The sequence below is a fragment of the Camelus bactrianus genome, chromosome 5 (genome assembly GCF_048773025.1).
Source record: "Camelus bactrianus isolate YW-2024 breed Bactrian camel chromosome 5, ASM4877302v1, whole genome shotgun sequence".
In the NCBI taxonomy this organism is placed as follows: Eukaryota; Metazoa; Chordata; class Mammalia; order Artiodactyla; family Camelidae; genus Camelus; species Camelus bactrianus.
Genome location: NC_133543.1, coordinates 83471752 through 83494601, shown reverse-complemented (window position 1 = coordinate 83494601; position 22850 = coordinate 83471752). Strand labels below are relative to the sequence as shown.

The following is a 22850-nucleotide window of genomic DNA, read 5'->3' as shown; positions in this document are numbered from 1 at the left end:
AAATTTGTCACATCTACTTTAGCTCAGAATCTGATAACACGTATCAACTCTGCCCTCTATTTATAGGGGCTCAGTGTCCATCATCCATATTGTGAATGCACTTATAAAATTAGTTTGGATGATATGAAAACAAAACAATATAAGTGAGAAAAAAATAAGAATAGAACTCTGAAGACAAATAGAAGCTTTTTTGATTTTTACAATAATAATTATTTTGAATAAACAAAATAAACCATAAAAATGTAGCTGACTTTGATGGAAAGAGAGAGATAATTCTCTCAATGACATTATTTAATACCTTATTTTAGAATTCTGTTCTTTGATTTTTCAAAAAATCATTTCTCATTTTAAAAGAATTTCTAAAAGGATGTAAAAGATCCTTTGATATATACTTGATTTTTTTCCAAAAAAAGAACATTGAAAAATGTCAAAAACTTTATATTTTCTCTAAAATTATACATATTACCTTAGGAAATTATTTCTAATCAATCCTAATTTCATTATACATAATAAAGCTTAAAACTTTAGAAACACTTCCTAAAATTAACTATCTTTAGGTAAGGTTTACAATTATTTGAGTTTTCAAAAGACAAGTTCTTAGCTATTAACATATCACATCTATTGAAGACATATAATTTATTCTACAATTCCAAATAATAATCCAAAAGGAAAAAAAATTCATATGATTTATATTCTCTATATTTTAATTCTCTATATACATCAAATATTTTAAAATTTAAACACATCATGAAATAGTAGTTTCATTTTATCAAATAAAATGCACATTCAATTTCATTACTAGATGGGCCAGCCACTAACTTAGTATTACCACTGACTCAGGCACTTGGAGAAAGTTTAATTTTCTCGTTATATTCTGGTTGACTCCTTCCTCATCTTCTTGCACACCTGGAGTATTATAATCTTGTAAATGCAAAATTACATTACATTCCCTCTTCTGTAACTCCTTCTCAATCAAAGCAAATACAATAGAAAGAGAGTAACCATCTCCCACGGTAACATCTCTCCAACAGTTTATCAGCTCACTGTGGTGTCATGCCTTCCAAAAATCTCAATGCAAGATATCTTTACAAATGGGTCCTGTAGATTCTTTACACCATGGAAATCATTAGCAAGGATAATTAACTGAGACTGTGGTGATGAATAGAGCCGCATTACTGATCAGTGTAATAAAGAACAGAAGCCACTAATTACAGATATAGAGCCTTGGAGCTACTGAGAAATGTAATTTAACTTTGCTGCCCAGATTCCACACAGACTAATATAAGTGCACAATTAAAACAATAAGGTTTTCCCACAGATAATGCTTTTGGGATCATTCCAGGTGTAAGAAAATGTGCCCATCTGCATGAAATGGCTTGTGATCTAGGAAGTACAATGCCTTAGGAAAAATGTTTTAAAAATTAAACCTACCCAAACGTTTTGTTAGGTACTCTCATCACAACTCTGGCCTACTATCACATAATTTGGTAATTTCTTTCACCTTTATTTGAGTATAGAAACAGCATATATATAATAAAACTCCGTAGAGTCACTTAGAATTGTCTGTTCCTTAGATAAAAGAAGGCATTTTTCAACTGCGGAGAAAGCAGTAGGTTGTAGAGCAGTATTTCCCAAAATTACTTGATGATAAGAATCACCTGAGGCCCTTGTTAAATTCAGATTCCTGGAAGGTACCCCAGGCGACCAAAATACGATCTCGAAGGTGTGGACCTAGGATAGTGATTTCAGTGGGAACTCTGGATGATTTTATCAACAGGCAAGATTGGGGCAGTAGAAAGAAACTGTGCTTTGTACTTTGATACTGGTTCTTTGAATCCTAAGTCTGCCATTTCATAGCTGTGTACCCAAGTGAGAGCCATTTCTTCTCTCTGAGTCTCAGATTCTTGATTTTTATAAAATGGAAATATATTATCAATACATGTATTAGAAATGTATATAAATTGCCTATTAGTGTGTTTGTACATAGTACACAGGCAGCAAATATCAGTTCCCTCCCACTTTCTTCTCACCTTTAAGGTTTTTTTAAAAATTCAGTAACTATATACAGTCTCACTAATAGTAAGGAAGCTATGAAAACATCTGCTTCACAATGTAAAACACCTCATAATATATGTGTATGTTTCAGACCTACTCGAAGGAAGAAGAGAAAATGCAAGAAGACAGTTTTCTATTATCCTGACTGGATACTGTGTCTGACAGCACCAAATGAACACATCTGCCTAGACAGTCCCTTTCTTCTGTCATGCTTAGAATTTGGCAGCTGATACATCTTCCAATTTTATGTCAAGGGAATTTTAACAAGAATCAGGGGTTTTCATCCATTTGTATAAAATAGTTTGTAATAAAATTCTACTAAGTACCAAAAGAAGTTTTCAGAAGATGTAAGGTAGCATTTACAAAGAGAAATTTTCATCATTAAAAAGTTATCATACATAATATCATCAATTATCCAAGTATTTAGAAACTGTTTCTCACTATTGTTCCTTGCAGGAACACAAGAAAACGTTTTGGAGTCTAGTACCATAATTTGGATTCAGACTCAAAGGGATAATAATAATTTAAAAATGCTTATCACTAAGTTAATTCTGTATGATTATTTTCTTGATTATAATTGATATGGTAGCCTCTCAAAATTTTGTCTATAAGAAGCCTGCTGGAAGAAAGTTTCCTCTTTGAAAAGGAAAATGAGGTCTTATTCCCCAAAAGTTCGGTCCTCATCCTCGACTGGTAATTATGTACCTGTTTACTTAACAAATATTTCTTGATGACACACATATAGGCCAATTGAGGAAAATGAAAATTAGTTTGACACAGAAGAGGTCACAAGGAACTTCAGTTCTACAAGTGTATATATATATATATACACGTTAGAAAGTAATAAGTATGATAGAAATAATAGAGCTGGGTAAAGGGGATCATGGGACTGCAGAAGAATACCATGTTAATGAAAATAATCAAGATAAGCTTCCATAGGATGGTCACATTTGAGGACAAATGTGGAAGAGGCGAGGGAAAGAACAATCAAAGCAGAGACAAGGGCTGAGGCAAGGACCCTCAGGTAAGAGCATGTTCAAGTGTGATATCAAATGAGTTACTAATGGAGATGAAACCTCCAAGTCCTGATGCATGCAAGGCACGACTACTGTGGTTCTGCATTAAATTTAATTTGTTAAAAGAGCTTTAGGCTTCCAGTCAAACCATAGATGTTCATGTGTCTTTTCAAATAAGTCTGTTACTCCTCTTCCACCCTGGAAAGGAATCCAGTTTTCAGCCATAAAAAAGCTATTCCTTCATGGACTATTTTTGAAGATGGAAAACATTAGAGTAAAAGAATAGGGCAGTCAAGGCATATCCTGAACCTTTGAAGCAACAAGTGTAGCAGGATTGGAAAACAGAGTATTCAGTTGCAATTGAACAGAAATGAGATCCCTTACCAGAGCCATTGATACTCCCCATATTGTTCTTTTCCATGCAAATCTTAAAATAACAAATAAACAGCAGACAAAACACAAATATTACAATTATTTTGCCTCCCTCCCAGACTCAATGATTAGTACAGGGTCAATTTTTAAAAAGATGAAAAGAATAGAAAGAATAATAAAAGATCGGGGGCTGTAAATACTACCACACCTAGGTATCTGAGGTAAAGTAATTGAACTGGACATAAAGCAAAGCTTTGAGCTTCCAAGAAGCTTGTAAATGGAAAGTTTTAGGTTCTATCATTCCCACAATAGAACCATAAGAATAAATAAGAGCATTTCCTGCTCTTAGCTTCAGCTCTTTTCTAAAAGTATCTTATTATTCTCCCATAGATAATTTCTGTCTGTTAAAACAGGGAACATTACAGAGGAATGACAATATTTTATTGCTCTTCAAAGGCTAGGAAAAGTATTTTAAAAAGTTCAAATATGATAAATCAGTGCCTAGTATATAATAAATATTCAATAAATGTCAGCATCTTCTCAATGCCTTCATTTTCTTTACATGTTCTCATTTTGTATGTGCAACTAATCACACGATTATTTGGAGATTTCTATGAGGCTCTCCTTTGGGCATTAAAAAATGGGTTGAAATAACATTTGATAGAAATGTATTCTATAAGTGATTCTATGTTAATGTCAACAATGTACTGCTTCTGCCCCTAGACACAGAGATGCTATACCTCCCAGAGGCTCACTTATTACCATATCCAATTAGTTTGTTTACCTTAATTAAATCTTTGGCAGTTTATTATTTGAGACCTCACATTTTAACTACACAACAGGAAATTTAGATGTACCTGTAGGAACATTGCAAAGCACAGCTTGAGAAGAATATGAGATCAACTAAGATAAAGACACCCATTAAAGAGTAAGGAGATTAAGAAGGCATAAAGCTAAGAGTAGTCAAGGCTTCAATAGTTCAGCGTCCCCACCCCACCCCCAAATAGTCCTTCATCCTGTCTGTGATAAGAATAAATGTTTAAATGAGTAAGTATTATTTCAAGCAGTCATTAATTGTAAAGAAAGCATTTGCATTTCAGTTATATGCAAAAAGGCGAAGCATCTTTTTAAATGCTCTTTCTTGCTCACTAATTGCTTTATGTGTTTAATAATTTTAATGTCTACAATGTAAAATAATAGTTTAGTCAAGAAGAAAGGAAATCATGCGAAAGGTAATAATATACTCGGGGTTAAGATTAGCAGTCAGAAATGCCTACTGTAAAGTCCTGAGTAGGTGCAGAGATGTATCAGAATGTTGACTGTACACTTTCTGGTAGTCAAAACAATCAGCATAAAATTCAGAGACATAGCCTCTATAAGATTAGGGAGGTAGGAAGGGCAGGGAGCCAGTGTTCAAAAGAGGTACACCTTCTACTGATACGGAAGCCTGAAAGCAATGTCTCCTTTGGAATACTGTAAAGAGGAAGCTGTTCCATACATTGACTGATGTCCTCAATAACACTGACACAAAAGGAAAGCTAACAAGTTTCTTATGATTGTTTCTTTAACGTCCAGACAAAAGCTGGTGGTAAATGCCTCAGTGCAATTCAGTGAAAGCAATTCTATCAGAGGGTAAGGCATTGCTATCCAAGTATATAGTTCCTTGGTGGTCTCAAATCCAGTTTTAGTCCATGGGGACCTAAGAGAAAATAACCTTTTTAGGTGTATAGAGTGCATTCATCATGATGGGAAGAATGTCTTTATTTCACTCTTTCAAAAGTCATGGGATTAAAAAAATTTTTTAAATGTAATTCCTCAAATTAAGTGCCAATAGAAGTAATACCATACTTCTGTAAAGTATGTCAAAGAGCAAGATGGTTTAATGATCAGTGTTCCAAAAAGGGAATCACCATGGGAAATTGCTATTTTGATTTTTTTTTTCTTCCTGAAGCCAAAGCAGTAGCTGCATTTTTATTTGGCCATATTCTCTATCAAGGTTCACTTTGAAAACGTCAACGGACGTGTTTGGAAAAAGAAAATAGCTCTTATTTTCATTTCTTTCCACTTCAAGTCAGCATGTAAAAATGGCAACCTTTTTAATCCCAGGGAAAAGTACTTTTAGCCAAACGATGAAGGTGTTCTTTTTTTTCCAGGAATAAATTATAAGTAATGTGAAGGAACTGTTACAGATAATGCATTGGCACAGTGAGGACACAGTGAGGCATAAAAACAGAACAGGTAAAAATCGTCACAGTTCTCTACCAATTTAGACTTCATGCATTTAAGACATGACACATTAATGGAAGCCTTGAGGGCAACAGTAAAGTTAAATAATATACTCAGAGATAAAAAGATCTAATTTTTCCTTCTAATAACAATTACTCTACATTGTACTATAGAATATAAAATAGTAATAGATTGATTTAGGCTTCTGATATTTTATATAAAATATATTCCCATTGTAAAAATGCATTTTAGTTCCAATCTTTTTTTTCCCCCCAATATCAAGAAACCACTGATTTGGGAAAAAGTGGGAGACCAACATGAGAACCATACAACAGCTAATAAAGGTTTCCCTGGCAACCAGAATTTTCCATTCATCTTGTGGTTTCAGTGGTTTCATTATTCAAAATTCTACAGTGAAAAGTAGGGTAATGGAGAGGAGAAAACTGTCAAGTGTTATCTTTGAACTAAGGAATAACCTACTTTAAAATGTCCCTCAATTAGTTACAGATACCCTTTGTCCCTATATATTTTGATTTTTATTATTATTTTATCCTGTCAGAAAATCTTTGGAGAAAGAATTTCTTAGAGTAAGTTTTTAATCTAAAATTCTCAGATTTGCTTTTTATTGCTACCAGATCTACCTTTCAGATAATTTTTAATAGATTAATATGTAAAGTTTTAACAAGTTTATATATTCTTATATAAGACAGAAATTTCCTAGGATGGTATTAATATTGTATCATGGCACAACAGATTAGACAACATAAATCTGAATAAACCTATTATACATGAAGTAAACAGCCATAGATACAAAAATAATATTACTAGGCTTCTATATATATATTATCTGAAGTATTCTTTACACTTTATTAACAGAATTTCTGAATACTTAACTCCGTGTGTATTTTATATTAATATATATAAACCAAGATTAAACTAATTTCTGTAAATGCTAAAAGAATCTCATATATTCAAATTTTAGATTTTACAACTAGTCTGAATTTCAGATTTTGAAATCCCCAAATCTTTGAAAATCAAAATGTTTTCTAACTCATGGCAAATCTGACATGAATTGATTATGATGCTGTATACACAGTCTTTATCAATCATGTTTATTTTGAATATTCATATATGTCACTGCCAAAAAGTATGTGTTCAACTAGATTTCTCAATGGATATAATATATGCAATTTATTACCTTTCTGAAATACAAAAAATTTTGACTTTTGTTCCCAAAGGACAGTGGACCTGGGTAGATAAATCACTGTGAACAAATAGATACATCAAATGGACAAGTTGAAAGTAAAATAAATAGAGTAATTGTTTTAACTCACTAAATAAAATAATAATTTATGAAACCATACTGATATAAACAAATACGCAGAGCTTTTCTGACAATAGGAAGCTAGCTCATATACATATCTATATCATAATATATTGTATTATATATATAGTATGCAGTTATAATACATGTAATATATAATGTACATAGTAATATATAATAAATGTATGTATAATAAAATATATACATATATGTACATATATAATTAGAAAATCACCAATGGTTGATAATACTAGTGAGTGAAAGTTTGATGAGCATCAAAATTTTTACATAGTTTCAGAATATCTCCTTATTATTTCCTAGACTGGTCACATAGTAAAATACAGTAAATGTACAGTGAAAAAACCTGGTAGACATCACCTTAACCGTATGATGAAATTTAACATCACCAATACTGAGACAAGCCAGAATCATTTTCCTCTTGACCTCATTTATTGAGAACAAAAGGAAAACATCATTCTTAGAGCATTCTGCCACATATGTATACAGTGGACTTAATCATGGAAAAAAAATCTTATAAGATAAACACATACTGAGGAATATTCTACAAAATAACTGATCTTTACTTCTCAAAAAAATCAAATGTTGTTCTATCTCATATAATTTTGACAGAAATGATCTGCAATGAGATTTATTCCAATCAAAAAGAAATAGTTGTGAATATTATCAAACATGAAAATATACATTACTATATATAAAATAGATAAACAACAAGGACCTGATGTATAGCACAAGGAACTATATTCCATTTCTTGTAATGAGCTGCAATCTGAAAAAAATCTGAAAAATTATATATATGTATTTATATGTATAACTGAATTGCTTTGCTGTACACCCGAAACTAACATTGTAAATTGACTACACTTCAATTAAAAAAAAAAATTAAAAAATACATGACAAAAATAAAAAAAAATAATAAAGCAAATGAACTTTTGAAGGGAAATTATTTAATACAGGAAGTTCAAAAGTGCCTTTCATGGCCACTAATGGCTGGAAATGGTGGAAGAAAAAGAAGCAAATATGTGAACATAATGGAAGAAAAGGAGAGACAATACAGAAAAAGAACTACAGGCAATTATGGTGGGGGAACTAGAAGTCATTTAGAAATATTAAGTTCCAGATATCGAGGAAACAACTAGGTGAGTTATTGCAGTAGAGTATAAAACATAACTAGTTTTAGTCAACAGAAAAAAAAGTTTAAAATAGTTACATTTAAAAAGATTTAAATGACTCTTTAGGAATCAGAATGTATTAAATGTTGAAAGGTAAAGCAACTTTAAGTACAAAATGCATGTTTTATAAGAAACAGTTCTTTGAATAGCTTGATGATTCAAAGAATCCACACTTGGGTCTCAAACACATTTTCCCGATAAGAGGCTTCATTTGTGAATGATTTTGCAATGTAACTGTCATGTTACCTTTGTTTATAAATAAACAAATAAATAAAGCATGAAAGAATGAAGGAGAAATTTTATTATGCAATGAAATATACATATATGTTATTAGTTATTACTTCTATATTTTTTGTCATTAATGTTATGAGCATCCACTAAGCCAGAACTTGAGGCTAAAACTCTTTTGTCTCCCAGAACCTTCTCATTAAATCAGTCATTTGGACAGGGTTTTTCTTCTTTTTATTCATTGCTATAAACTTTACATTCAACACATTCTTAGTTCAAAATTTTATAATTTATCTAGTGGATTAATTCCTTATTTTCTAAATTTCTGGACTCCAGCCCTGCTTGATTCTTATTAATTCATCAATTCATCATCCACATTCCTGAAAGTCTTGTTTTTTCTTAAAAAACAAAACAAAACATGTACTGATGTCCTCCCATTGCAGAAATTTATTTAGTGGCTTCTCATTGCATGTGGGATAAGATTCAAATTCATTATTGTTGCCTATAGTTTTGAAAAAAGTGCCAAAATAGTTTTTAAAAAAATTAAAATTCAGATGTTTGAAGATTTAGTTTTCTTATAAGCCTTATATTCATCCATGACCACTGAACAGATTTATATACTATTACAAATAATAATAATGATGTTATGTTAATAATTATTATTAATATCATTATTATAGTTATTCATCTTGGTTTCAGTAGAGGATGCCATTTCTATTAAAAAAAATATAATGGGAAAAAAGCCACCAGATGGGGAACTGTGCTACTGGTAGTGGTCTGTCTTTTGATCCGAGTGTTGGTTATATACGTCAGCTCAGTTTGGGAAAAGTCATCAAGAGTAAATTATGATCTTTGCAATTTTTGGTATGTATACAATACTCTAAAAATGTTAACAACTGTTTGATATTTAGGGAAAATGTACACTAAAGAGATGGGAAAGAGGAGGGGGGAAATACATGTGCTCATATTAATAAATAATCCCATGGAAGATCTAAATTTTCCATGTATGATTGTTAAATTAAAATTTTCTTGATGATTATCATGAGGTTCTTATATTAGCACTCAAATTACATACATAATATATAATCTTAATATAGCTATTTTCTAATCAAGAGCATAAACCTTCCAAATATTGCATTTCACATCTTTATAGGTGAATTAATTTTTCTGATTTTCTGGTCAAATCGTGTCCTTCAGTATAGAAATAGATACTGCATTTATCCATATTTATTTAGGTCTTTCCTCAGCCCTACTGCCAACCCACGTGTGTCTTATTCTTAGCTCAGTGAGCTGGCACTAGTTTTGCACCTCAGGATGTTTACTCTGGCTAATTTAGCTACTGATCTTCTAATGTCTGGTGTTTGGCAGTTAAGTCTCAGTTGGAGTTTCCAACGAACAGCAGTTAGAATTTAGTTCCTGAAACTCTTGTTTTACAGTCTTAGTACCTTCCCTTCTAGTGCATGAAGACAATTGCTCCTAGGGATACCTGAACCTGAAATGAACTGAAAATATTTTACAGATTTTCAACTTGCCAGCAGTAGAAGAAAAATTCATACCAATCCCAGCACTCTGAACAGCTGTTGCTATAAGGTGATGCTGCTAAAGAATCCCAAAATAGAACAAGGCAAATAACATCCCTGCGAGGGCTCTACTACGTTTTGGAGATACCCAGCTGGAAATTTAATTGTAATTTAAACAGAGCATACAGAAACAGCTTTCCTGCATCTATTCACCATACTTTCATTGAATTGGATAATTTAATCAATAAGTCACAATACCTCTACTGTGGTGTTATGTAGAATTCTGGGAGCAGAGAAATTTGATTTTTTGCTGCCTATTAATTCCATCTTCTTGCATTGCATTCCTCTTGGATTTACGTAATATATCCCCCATTCCAATCAACTCTTTAAACACATGCAATTTATTTTCTGTTCTTTGTGTTAGCACTCTACATCCAAAGACCACCAGGAACACACCTGGGTTTATTCTTGTTTGCAACATTAAAGGACATGCACGTGGAGAAATGTGGGGCATCTTGGTAAGGTGTGTTAGAGTTCTCCGGAGAAACAGAAGCAAAAGAATACACACACACACACACACACACACACACACACACACAGAGGTATGGCCTGCCTTTTGAAAGTTTGCCTTATGCCATTTTACTTTTATGAAAGACCTACATGAGTACCTGTTTTTGCTAATCCGAAAGAAATCTGAAGAAGATTTTCACTTCTAGGGAAAAAAAATTGCTTCTTTGCTTTAGGCCATTTCAACATAACAAAAGTTTTCATAAGAACACTTTACTTTCAGAGAGAATGGGAAAGAGGGAGAGAGAAGGGAGGTATTTATTATAGGATTTGGCTCATGTAATTTTGAGGCGAAGTCCTGCAATCTGCCATCTGCAAGCTGGAGAACCAGAAAAGCCAGAGGTGTAATTCAGTTCAAGTTTAAAGATCTGAGAAACAGGGGTGGGGGTGGGGAGGTGAGTGGTCGATGACTATAGACAGGAGAGGATGTCCCAGCTCAAGCAGAAGGAAGAACAAATTCATTCTTCCCCGGCCTTTTTATTCTACCTGAGCCCTCAGGAGGTTGGCTGATACCCACCCACATTTGCAGGGGTCATCTGCTTTGTTCAGTTCACTAATTTAAATGCTAATCTCTTCCAGAAACACCCTCACAGACACAACCAGAAACAATGTTTCACCAGCTATCTGGGCATCCCTTAGCTTAGTCAAGTTGACACTTACACTAACCATCACGGATGGTAATGAAAACAGCATATTACACAATTTAGGCTTTGGTTGAGTTTGGAGGAGGGTTTAAGGAAGTGGAACTTGGCACTGGATTGTCTACTATCAGCAGCTGGGAGCAATTCTATGCTAGAATATCTCAAAACATCTTATCTATGGGGAGTATGCACTAGAGTGAGGCTAATCCTGTAATTATTTAAGAAACAGCAGTTGCTCATAATAACCAGGGAAGGGTTATATTTGTGATGCTGTGGGCACTGCCTCATCAATGCTCAGGCCTGATTACAGAATGGTCTTGTTTTGTCTTTATCCATAACAATCACAGAATGGTCTTATCTGATTTTGAGGTTCTGTGAAAAAGTTTATGTTCAATGGGAGACTCGAAAACCTAGCTGTAACTGCCAAGTCAGCTTGGAGCAACACCAAAGCATGTGGCTAAAAGTATCAGGCCACGTCCTGTATATCAGGGGCTAGCCCCTTCGGAATTGTTTCTATTAAAGAATGTTAATAGAATGTCATGTAGTAAAGTATAAAGTGTAAAAAGAAAATCATAAGCAATTTTGAGTATTCCTCATAGAGGTATTTTTTCATGGGTTCATTCCTCTATTTATTTATTTTGGGAAGTTAAGGCAGCATTTATTCAATTTCCTTGCAATCATATGATCGAAAGCATATGTGGTGGTTATATGGCCAGGACATGGTTTCTTTTAAGGGCCTTCTATAATTAGATTTCAGTTCAGAAATGCATCATATTTGGTGCAAATTTGAGAGAACTTACTTCTGACCTGAGCTCTTATGCATGATAAATACATCTTTACTTCATCAACACTTGATCACCTTCAATCACTGTTTCAGTGGCAGGGCATAGCCAGTTTTAGCTGCTGCTCTGAAAGTCACTTGTTTTAATGTGGTCTGGCTACGTAAAGTAACTGTGGGTCGTGGTGGTCTCCTTGCTCTCCTCAGGCTGTGCTCTGAGTGATCAGTGTGATACTCTGGCCAGCTCCAGTGCAAGCTGATGCAACTGTATATTTTCCACCTCCACATCTTAATTCACGAACCAGGGGTGCAATAATTCTTGATCCAGTTCCTCCCAGTGGCTGATCCCAAATAATGCCTCGTCCTTGTACGTTGGTTCTACCTGGGTCGAGATCCAAGCTCTTCTCAGCTGCTAAGTTCCAGGGGCCAAAATCTTCATTCACCTCTACCAAATCCATGTCTTCAAGACTCAATCTTGTTTTCTTTAGTGCCTCATTGGTAGCAGGGACAAGACCAATATTATCTACAATAGATAGATCACATCTAGATACAAAATAGCCCACGATTCTTGCCAGTGTGAAATTATGCCTTTAACAGCATCTTCACTAGCTATGAAAGCATCAGATACGCTTGGTACATTCCTTGCAATGTCGGCCCTTCTTCCTTGAAAACTGGAGGAAGTTTATTTAGCTGCTCCAGGCTTGTTTGGGACCAAGCCTGCTCATTACTTGCATTGCTTGTTTCCCTTCTTCATCTTTACCTGAATTCGTACCATCTCATTATTAAAGTGACCAGCATCATTAGCAGCTTTCCATCTCTGCTGTGACAACAGGATGGATTTGTTACATTTTTTTCTGCTTATTTTATGTTTTGCAGCAAAATTCTCTGCAGTAATTCCCATGGGGGAGTTGGACATGCTGATCTATTCATGCTGCTCACAAACCTTCCAAACTTGGTTCTAAATGCTCGTTTCTGAACAGCAGGGAGCCATGGTTTTGGCTCCTCCACACAAGACAACTTCAGCATCTTTAACACACATTTTCTAACATCCATTCACAATGGAATGGAAACCAGAGCCACAGAGCCAATTAACAGTGAGAGCTGAGGTCTCTTTTGGGATTCCCACAGCAAACTGGCATGCCTTGCCAAATATGCAGCACCCGAAGAACTATTTGCCAGTTTAGTATACAGGATACAACTCAGGAACAGACAGATAAAAGAGATGCACAGGGCAAGGTATGGGGAGGAAGGGTGTGCAGCTTCCATGTCCTCTGGGCATGCCACCTGTCCCAGCGCTTTCATTTGCTCACCAGCCTGAAGCTCTGATTTGTTGATTCTTCATTTATAACAGAAAGACTTGCAAAACAATGGAATTCATGTTTAATAGTAGAATTCTTGTTAATCAAATTCTGGAGAGGATAGTATCATTTGATGCAACGGGCAATTATAGGTAGAAGTTTTAATCTGCCTCTAAAATCTTGGCAAATATAAGGTTAGTCTCCTGTCCTCTTAGTATTTGCACTTAGGATTTTCTTTATATTCAGTTTCTAAACTAGAGGATTCTAAATTAGAGGAATTGAAGACACATGTTTAAAGTATTCTATCCTCAAAATATAATTTTCAGTGCCATCACTACATTATAGTAAAAGAAGTTCTATGTTTTATGTTGAATTCATAATACTTCTATGGTATATAGTAAGAACCATCTTATCTTACTTCACTGGAACAATTATCTGTAAGTTAACTGAGAAAGTAGGTTAAAGTAGGAACCATAAACAAATAAAAATGTACATATACCTTAAACATTTTATTTCAAGTTAAAACATATGCAGGTACTTTATGATGTAAGGACAAAAGCCTTTTCTCTCAGGCTTAGTTTGAGATTGATTTGTGTTCCACCTTTTACATAAAAGACATCCTAAGGCCTCCTCCACAATATCTAGCAATGGTTTCATTGGGTAAAGTAAGAAGTGCAGAAGGTGTGGAGCAGAAGAGAGACATGCCAGCCACAGTTATTCAGTCGGGGAACTGGAAGCTTCAGTTAATTTCAAAGATTATTCACATGAAGACATATTAAGAAAGCTTCTCTATGTTCTATAAATGAAGATACAATCCCCTTCATTCATAAGTCCCCTTTTATATAGTATCTGCTAAGTCATAATTATTTTCAAGTATTCTATAGCCTTATGCCAGAACCTTCATGCTTATTCATTAGATAGGAGGGGTTTGTTTTGTTTCTGTTGTTGTTTCTTTCTTTTTACCTATATATCCTTATATATATATATCCTTTTCTTACTTAAGATACTACTACAAAGTAGGAAGTTCGGGAAATTAAAAATAAAAAGCAGAATTCTCAACAGGAGTTTCACTTAGTTGGCTAGAATATGTTTATAACTAATCTTTTAAAATACATACTTGTAGAAATAAAATTTGTAGACAATAATGTTTATTTTATATATATGTGTGTGTGTGTGTGTGTGTGTGTGTGTGTGTGTATTTATATATTTCTGCCACAAATCCAAATGATACATTGACATTGATCCTACTTGTTAGCCATGCTGTCAGTCAAAACAGATATCACTGCTCTCTAATGGCATCTGGCAGAAGTAAATGGAGATTAGGGGATAGAGAGATCAGTTCAGGCCTCCAAACAAATCTGTGCAGCTTTCAAGTCCAGCCAATCAGTGACACCTGCATGTGGTAATCATTCTCCTTGGTTACCAGTGCTGGCAGAAACTAGAGACCTGTTTTTCAAGCTAGAGCAAAATTAACTAAATATAAATGTGAAAATCCTCTTCATTGTAAAATGTTCATCTTCTTTTAAGGAAAAAAGAAGAAGAAACAGAGCTGTTTTATTCATATTTTCAATTATTTTGCAGTAAAGTTGGTTAAGCTTGAACACGCCAATGAAGGATGATCATGGTGGGGGTGTTATCTTCTGGGATCGATGATAAGAATTCAAACTGGAGTCCAGTATCCAGCATGGGGCTTTAAACTGCTGCGCTGGTGCCCATGACACCAGTCTCCTTTTTAGTTACTTGTTAGAGCTGTGTGAACCTTTCATCATGTGAAACTTGCCAACCTCAGGAATATTTTATGAGTTACCAGTTTTGCAACTTTTGTAGATTACATTCAAACATCACTTTTACAGGCAGGCAGACTGTAAAATGTTTCTCCAAAGATTAAAAAAAAAGTATATAAAAAGAATGAAAACTAGTAGCATTCTCCCATTGTTTCCCAGCAAACTTTTGTTTTCTGTAACTTGAAATAAAGTCAGGCTCCTACTTAGGGGTCAGTAGACCATCCTTCTGAGGTTATCATTCTCAAATGAATCTCTCTCCAGGAAAGCAAAAGCAAAATAGGTTGTAAACTTCTTCCATTTTTTATTTAGGTGTTTAAATACCATTCTTAGGTAAAATAAGATATTACTTAATTTAGTGTTTTTCTTTCACCTCTTGTTCAACTAATTACCCCATTTACTCTTTTAACAAATTCTCATCTCAATATGTAATATTTATGTAACAGATGATGAAATATGCCAAAGTTTTTTTTTTTAACAAAGTTCAAACAGCTTATTAAAAAACCACACTATTCTTTTCCCAAATGTGCACAGTAGAACTTTGCTATTTTTAGCCAGAAATAACACCTGTGGAAACCCAGAAGGCATTATGGATAGCTCGATGTTAGATCTGGTGCATAGGACAAGCTAAACTTTTGTGAAAATTTGACCTGCTCAGAAAGATTACAACTGATTTTGGGGGCGGATTTTTGGGAGCAGATCTATACAAATGGCTTTGCTAATGGAGAAAAAGAGAAAAACTAGTAACTAGGGAACACTTAGTACATTTCAAGGTCTCAGTGTCAAAGATATTTTTATTCACTACCTTATATCCATTCTGCTTCTAGACATTATTTGAGGCCAGTTTTAAAGTCCCCATGGGAATCTGACCTTGGATTCTTCCAGAAGAGGAGCATGCATGAACCAAATCAGATAACATATTGAATGGTGTATTTCCAGAGTCCATCTATTCAGAATGAAAGTCAGAAAATTTGGAGGATTTATAAGAAATATTTCTTTTCTCTCCTGAACTAGGAATTTAGGAGCTGCAGCCATCTTGCTACCAGAGGGTCTGAGGATAATTTTGTTCCTATTCACTGGAAACAAAGTCAAGATAAGGTCAGAGAGAAACGAAGACCTAGAATATTGTTTAAGCCACGGTGTCAAGCTTGATCAGAAGTCACTCTTATCTGTGGGCTTTTCAACGAATCCAGCACTGCCTGTGAAGCCACAGCACAGCCGACTGCACCATACTTGTAAAAGAGCTGGCCAGCAGAAGCAACATGATCCAACACTTCCCACTCCACACACACCAGCAAACGTGAGCTCTCCCAGCTGGCCTCTGTTAGGGCACATAGCATGTTGTCAGCCTGTTGTTCTTGAAAGGGAAGTGTTACGTGTTTTATCTAGAAGAAGATGGAAAGAGAAAAATGAGTGGTTGCTGCTCATCTTTCAGATGTAATAACGGGCAAAAGTGAGGACGTGATTCACTGCAACACGTCTCACATGCGACGAGGTAAGATGGTGGCTTAAACTGAGTGAAACCATGGCTTAAACCAGAAATAAAGCTGAAGGCCCACCCAACCTATCCAACTTATTTTGAAACAATTATTAGTAATAGTAATTCTCTTAAAAAAGGACAAATATGGGGAAAAAAAGCCTGAGCCAGACCATATGTCAGGATAATAAGCATAAATCAGGACTGTCCCACAGCAGACATCATCAACAAAACAAAAAAGACAACCTACTGAATGGGATAAAATACTTGCTAATGAAATGACCAATAAGGGGTTTAATATTTAAAATATATAAACAGCTCATACAACTCAAAATAAAAAAAAAAAACTCAATTAAAAAATGGGCAGAAGACCTGAATAGACCTTTTTTCCAAAGAAGACATACAGATGGCCAATAGGCACATGCAAATATGTTCCACACTATTAATTATCTGAGAAATGAAACTTAAAACCAGAATGAGATATCAACTTACACCAGTCAGAAAGGCTATCATCAAAAACACCACAAATAACAAATTTGTCAAGAACGTGGAGAACTCATACACTGTTGGTGGGAATGTAAACTGGTGCAGCCACTGTAGAAAACAGTATGGCAGTTTCTTAAAAAAAAACTAAAAATAGAATTACCATATGACCCAGCAATTCCACTCCTGGGTATATATCAGAAAAAAACAAAAACAAAAACAAAAATCAAAAACATTAATTTGAAAAGATATATATACCGTAGTGTTCACAACAGCATTATTTACAATCACCAAGATATGGAAGCAACCTAAGTGTCCATCAAGAGATGAATGGAAAAAGAAGATATGGTACACACACACACACACATACACACACACACAATGAAATACTACTTAACCATAAGTCAAATGAAATATTTCCATCAGTAGTAACATGGATGGATTTGGAGGGTATTATGCCAAGTGAAATAAATCAGAGAAAGACAAATACTGTACAATAGCACATATATGGAATCTGAAAAAGTAAAACAAACTGGTGAATATAACAAAAAGGAAACAGACTCATGGATATAGAGAACAAACTAGTGGATACCAGCAGAGAGGGGAGAAGGGGAAGGGCAAGATAGGGGTAGGGGATTATGAGGTAAAAACTATAATGTATAAAATAAGCTCCAAGGATAGATTGCACAACACAGGGAATATAGCCAAAATTTTATAATAACTACAAATGGAGTATGACCTTTAAATATTGTGAATCACTCTATTGTACACCCGTAACTTACATAATATTATATATTAACTGTAACTTAATAAAAAGAAAAAACAGGACTGTCCTGGGAAACCCAAGACATACTAAAGGTCTAGCTATAAGGAATGACAAAACTCATGGGTGTGGTATGCATAGTAACCTGTGAGCTTTGGCTAATATGTAATGAAAACACGACTTTATTGATTCACTTAGTCAACATTCCTCTGTAGACTATCACATAGCACTACGACAGATCTTAATAGTAAAAAGATAACCAGAATAAAATTTCTTACCCTAAAATAAAATGCATTCCTCAGTGAAGAAGGCATGTTTGGAGACAGTTATGACATGAATATTACAAGTAAAGTACAGGCAGGATAGAATAAACTCTCAGATTGAGTACTTAGCTCTGCTTGCGGGGGTGGGGTGGGAGAGAAAGTAACCAGAAAAGCTTAAAGAAGGTGTGAAATTTGATCTGCATAACAGTGGAATGATAGGTATTTAGCAAGTAACTAAGAAAAGAAAGAGTTTAGTCTTAAGTAAGGGAATAAAAGACATGGAATCATGAAGTTTAAAAGGCTTAATAACTTTAGGTTATTTTTGTTATGAAAATATTAAATCTTTCTAAGCCTTATTTTCACCAGAGTGAAATGACTAAGAATGATACTGAGAGAAATTTTAGTGAATAAATATAGCACATCTTTTCAGAATCCATTCCTTAGTAGTTTTTCAGCAAATTCACTGGCACCCTAGGATTTCTGAGATCTCAATAAATTTACAAAAGCTAGTTTTTATAAGTGAATTTAATAAAATATTTCTTATTTTCAGCATTAAAAAAAAACTTTGATTAAAGGTGTTACACTTTATTAAAACTGGGGGAAAATGAAAGAATGGGAAAGTAATTCCCTAGGGAATTAAAGAACATTTAATTGCTCTTTTATACAGTATAGCAGTTTCCACTTTTAGTGTTCATCTTTAAAACACAGAAGTAACCTCACCATGAAAATTTTATGTGTAGAACCAAAGAATAAACAACCTTCATTGATTCCCACCTGTACACTCAGGGAGCCAAGAGAGTCTTTCTGTTTAATTAAACCAAATTAGAATTTAAAATAAATTTAAAAACACACCTTAACAATAATCAAGGTGTGTGCTTCTCTGTAAACCCTCTGCTTGCTAAGTTTTTCCCATTAGCTAGACACACACTTACATTATGTCATTAAAATACTTCTTCTTTACTTAATAGAAGGTGCTCATTTCAGAGATGGATATTTTTACTCAAGTCTAACGTGTTCTGTTTTCTTAAAATGATCTACTGTTCTAATCTCTTAGTTTATGATGTATTTTGTTTTCATTCTAATGCATGGTGTTAATGGTTGATATTTTAAATGTCTGAACCATTAAGTACATAAAGAATTACACAATTTTTTTTAAGTCTCACAAATAAGTTAAGTAGAAAGAGAAAACTTTAGCACTATTTGTGATCCATATAGATATGTAGCATAATGTGGAAATTTAATAACACCCTGCATTTGTGATTCTATTAGTTTGCTGGGCTGCCATAACAAAGTATCAAAGTGGTGCTTAAACAACATTTGCCTTACAGTTCTGGAGGCATTGCCTCACAGTTCTGGAGGTTAGAAGTCAAAGATCAAGGTGTTGGCAGGGTTAGTTCCTACTGAGGGCTGTGAGGGAAAATCTGTTCCATGTTGCTTTCCTAGTGTCTGGTGGTTTTCAGGCACTCTTTGGTGTTCCTTGGCTTGTAAGTGCATCACCCTGGCCTCTGCCTTCACCTTCACATGGAGTTCTGTGTGTTTGTGTGTGTCTGTCTATGTTCAAATTCCCCCTCTTTTTTCAGGATGGAATCATATAGGATTAGAGCTCACCCTAATGAACTCATTTTAACTGGATCATCAGCAAGGATGGTATTTCTAACCAAGGCCACATTCACAGGCACTGTATTTCAGATTCTAACATCTTTTTGTTATCCAACCCATGATAGTGACTGAATTTTGAAACGCTTTTCCTTAAGCAGACTGAGAAAATGCTCAACTGTGTGGCCCTATGCCTGAGTTTAACTACGTCCACCATTGTTCATAAAGAAGTCACGTAATTTCTTCATGTTTTAAACTTTTGCAAATATACCCAGGCATTCAGGCTCAGCTTTATCTTATCTGTATCAGGAATGAAGACAAGATGTTAAGGAAGAAAAAAATTAGAATGAAAACTTCTAAAGGGTCTTAACGAAGAGCAGAAATATTGAGAAAAATAAAAATAAAATAAAAAACAGTAAAAGGTACCCAAGGAAAAGTGTCTGAAATGGAAGAGTGACAAAGAAAATCCAATTCACAGTTGGATTTGCTGAAGTTACACAGTTCGTGAGGTCTTACGTCTTGGTTCTGTCCTCTGAGAGGTGCTAGAAGCAACAGCAAACTGGTAACAATCATGAGAGCCAGACCATGGTTTCTAAATACTGTCTCTCCACTGATAGAAGCTAGAACTTTGTGGAGAAATGCCCGATTCTAGGCTGGAGCAGGAAAAGTACAAGACGAACTTGGATGAACTTGTTTCTGAATGTAAGGAAGTACTCAAAAATGAGACACACACAAAGGACACAGAAGCCAACTTGAGGAGCTCCCATGGCTAAATATGATGCAATTTAGCATTGAATTAAATAATAGTTAGGTTATAACTGCTTAAATGAATTACCTTACTATTATGCCATATTTAATAATTAATATATCTATATTTATATAGAAAGCCCTTTCTTATAGCAGAGGGTCAAGTAATAAACAAGAAAAGAATGAAGAGATTAAAAAAAAAATCACCATTTAACAACTATCAACATTAATTCAGGGAAGACTCATAAAAGGATTCTAAAAGTAGTGAGTGATATTTTGAGGTGTCACAAAATATTTATATCATCTCAATATAACTCTGTACAAGATAGTGAAAAAAACTTGACAGGAACAACTTGATAAAGTGATGAGGTTAACATAGTGAGTAATGAAACATTTTGATAACATACGATAACTGACATAAGACATTGAGAATAGCACAATATTCCTTCTGTGGTGAACTGGCAAAACACCTAGAACCTTATTGACCTGATTGACCTGTTCTCTTCTTATTTTTAACATAGCATGATAGAACGATGCAGCTGGCAAAGGCTGGAGAAAATGGGGTTACAGAAAGTGTACTCGTGCCCAGAGGCCAACATGTCCACGACTCACAGTAGGTCCACACTGATATTTCTAATTGCTGTTGCATTGTCTTAATAATAGAAGAGCTTGAATTTCTGCTCCTTCATGTTACTTCATTGAACCCTTTTATTTCTTCTGACACCAAGCTTTCCAGATTTTCAGCTTGTTCCTGATTTTGGAAAACTGAAGCCCTATACCATCTTTCTGACAATCTAGAGTACAGAACAATTTTACAAGACTGTCAGATTATAGGTCTTCACTCGGACTCCTGGAGCTTGAGCATCTACCTAAATTACTGCCTCTGTAAACTGGATGGACTCTCTATATGACCACATTTGAAAAAAACTTTTACTCTGATTTAACTTCATGGACCCTATTTCTGTTATATTTTAAAGACCTTCAGCTGCTCTCTTAACAGTACTGCTTTAGAGCTTCAGTTAATATATAAATTATAGTCAGAAGTGAAGACTTTATAAAAGACTTATCTGCCTATTGACACCATTACTTTTTTCTATATCCTTTTTTAGAGCACCTCAAATTTCTCAGGCTTAACTTCTTACATTTACTGACTTCAATGCATATCATTATTTTATTATCCTAAGGAGAAAACTTTTTTTCTTAAAGAATATATCAAAATGTGATCTTCTGGGGTCTCTCCCTCTTCTCATAAGGACGCCAGTCACATTGGTTTAAGGTCCTGCCCTTATGACTTCATTTAACCGTACTGAATTTTTTAAAGATCCTATTTAAAAATACAGTCACATTGAGTGTTAGGGCTCCAATATACAAATTTTGGAGGGACACAATTGAGTCCATAACAGGTATGAAATATTATTAATGACTAATATATGAATTTTGGACCATGATTAAGCAAAATATAATGGCCAAATGGCAAAACTGAATTTATGTTCCAGTGAATAAGAGTTCTATGTACTGTAAAGCTAAAGGTCTGAGAATAAATACATTGTGGAATAATTTGCAGTTCCTCTGCCTAGGACTTAACTTCAGCTTGAAGATGGCTCTTTCAAACTATAATCAGAGCTTTGAAAGGTGGTCCCTAGTGTCATCCAAACTAATGCTGGGTTCCAAAAATTCATATTATTTCAATTATGAGTTATCAAGTCAATTAAATGTTGCCTCAGCACTTTTGGCTGACTTCAAAATATAACATTATGCTTAAAATTACCCGTGATGACAAAAGAAATGACTGAACACTTTTGCTCAATCTCTACTATTCAGTCAAGGGGAACAGTGATTAATATTGTGTTATCTAATTGCAATTTATATCCTGACTGAAATAAATTACATGCATGGAACTATTTTTAAAATGGTGCATTTTTCATATTTTATATAGTAAATTTTTAGTAGAAAAATCATTTTAAAAGGAATTATATCACCAAAAAATTTTGCTATCTCAGTAGATTTAAAAATTCAATATTTTATTAAATTGCCAGGAAATATTAAGAATTCTGCTCTTCCATGTAATATCAATGGTTAATAAAAATTTTGACTGTGCAAAGATGAATGTGTGTGTACACACATACAATATATATACATATATATTATATACTATATATATCCACATATATGTCTACATATGTGTATGTGTGTAGTCTTATGGCAAAAAGAAAAGTTAATTGCATGAATCTTAATTTTTCTCCATTGAAAAAAAAGTCAGTGATTATGTATATCAGGTTTAGTATGCTTTAACCTCTTTGACTTTATCCTTAAGAAATTCACAGGCAGTCGTTTTATGCCTCACATATTAAAAGAGCTCATTTACGTTTTTTGTTCTCTATGATTTTTATTGTGTTTCCCATTCAGTCTTATCAGTTTTGAACACTTGGTTCATTTCTATATCTATCCTTTTCTGTTCCAATTCTTTTCAACAAAACAGATGTGCATTTTTTGTCCACTTAGTTTGACCCTTGACATAGTTAAAT

The 22850-nt window shown here is 34.2% G+C and overlaps 1 long non-coding RNA gene and 1 pseudogene across 1 annotated transcript in view; both read right to left on the bottom strand.

Moving 5' to 3' along the window:
- LOC141577654 (uncharacterized) overlaps positions 1-22850 on the bottom strand; it is a 485640-nt gene that overhangs the window by 124676 nt on the left and 338114 nt on the right. The window lies entirely within an intron of this gene.
- LOC105064088 (3-ketoacyl-CoA thiolase, mitochondrial pseudogene) lies at positions 6913-13219 on the bottom strand (annotated as a pseudogene).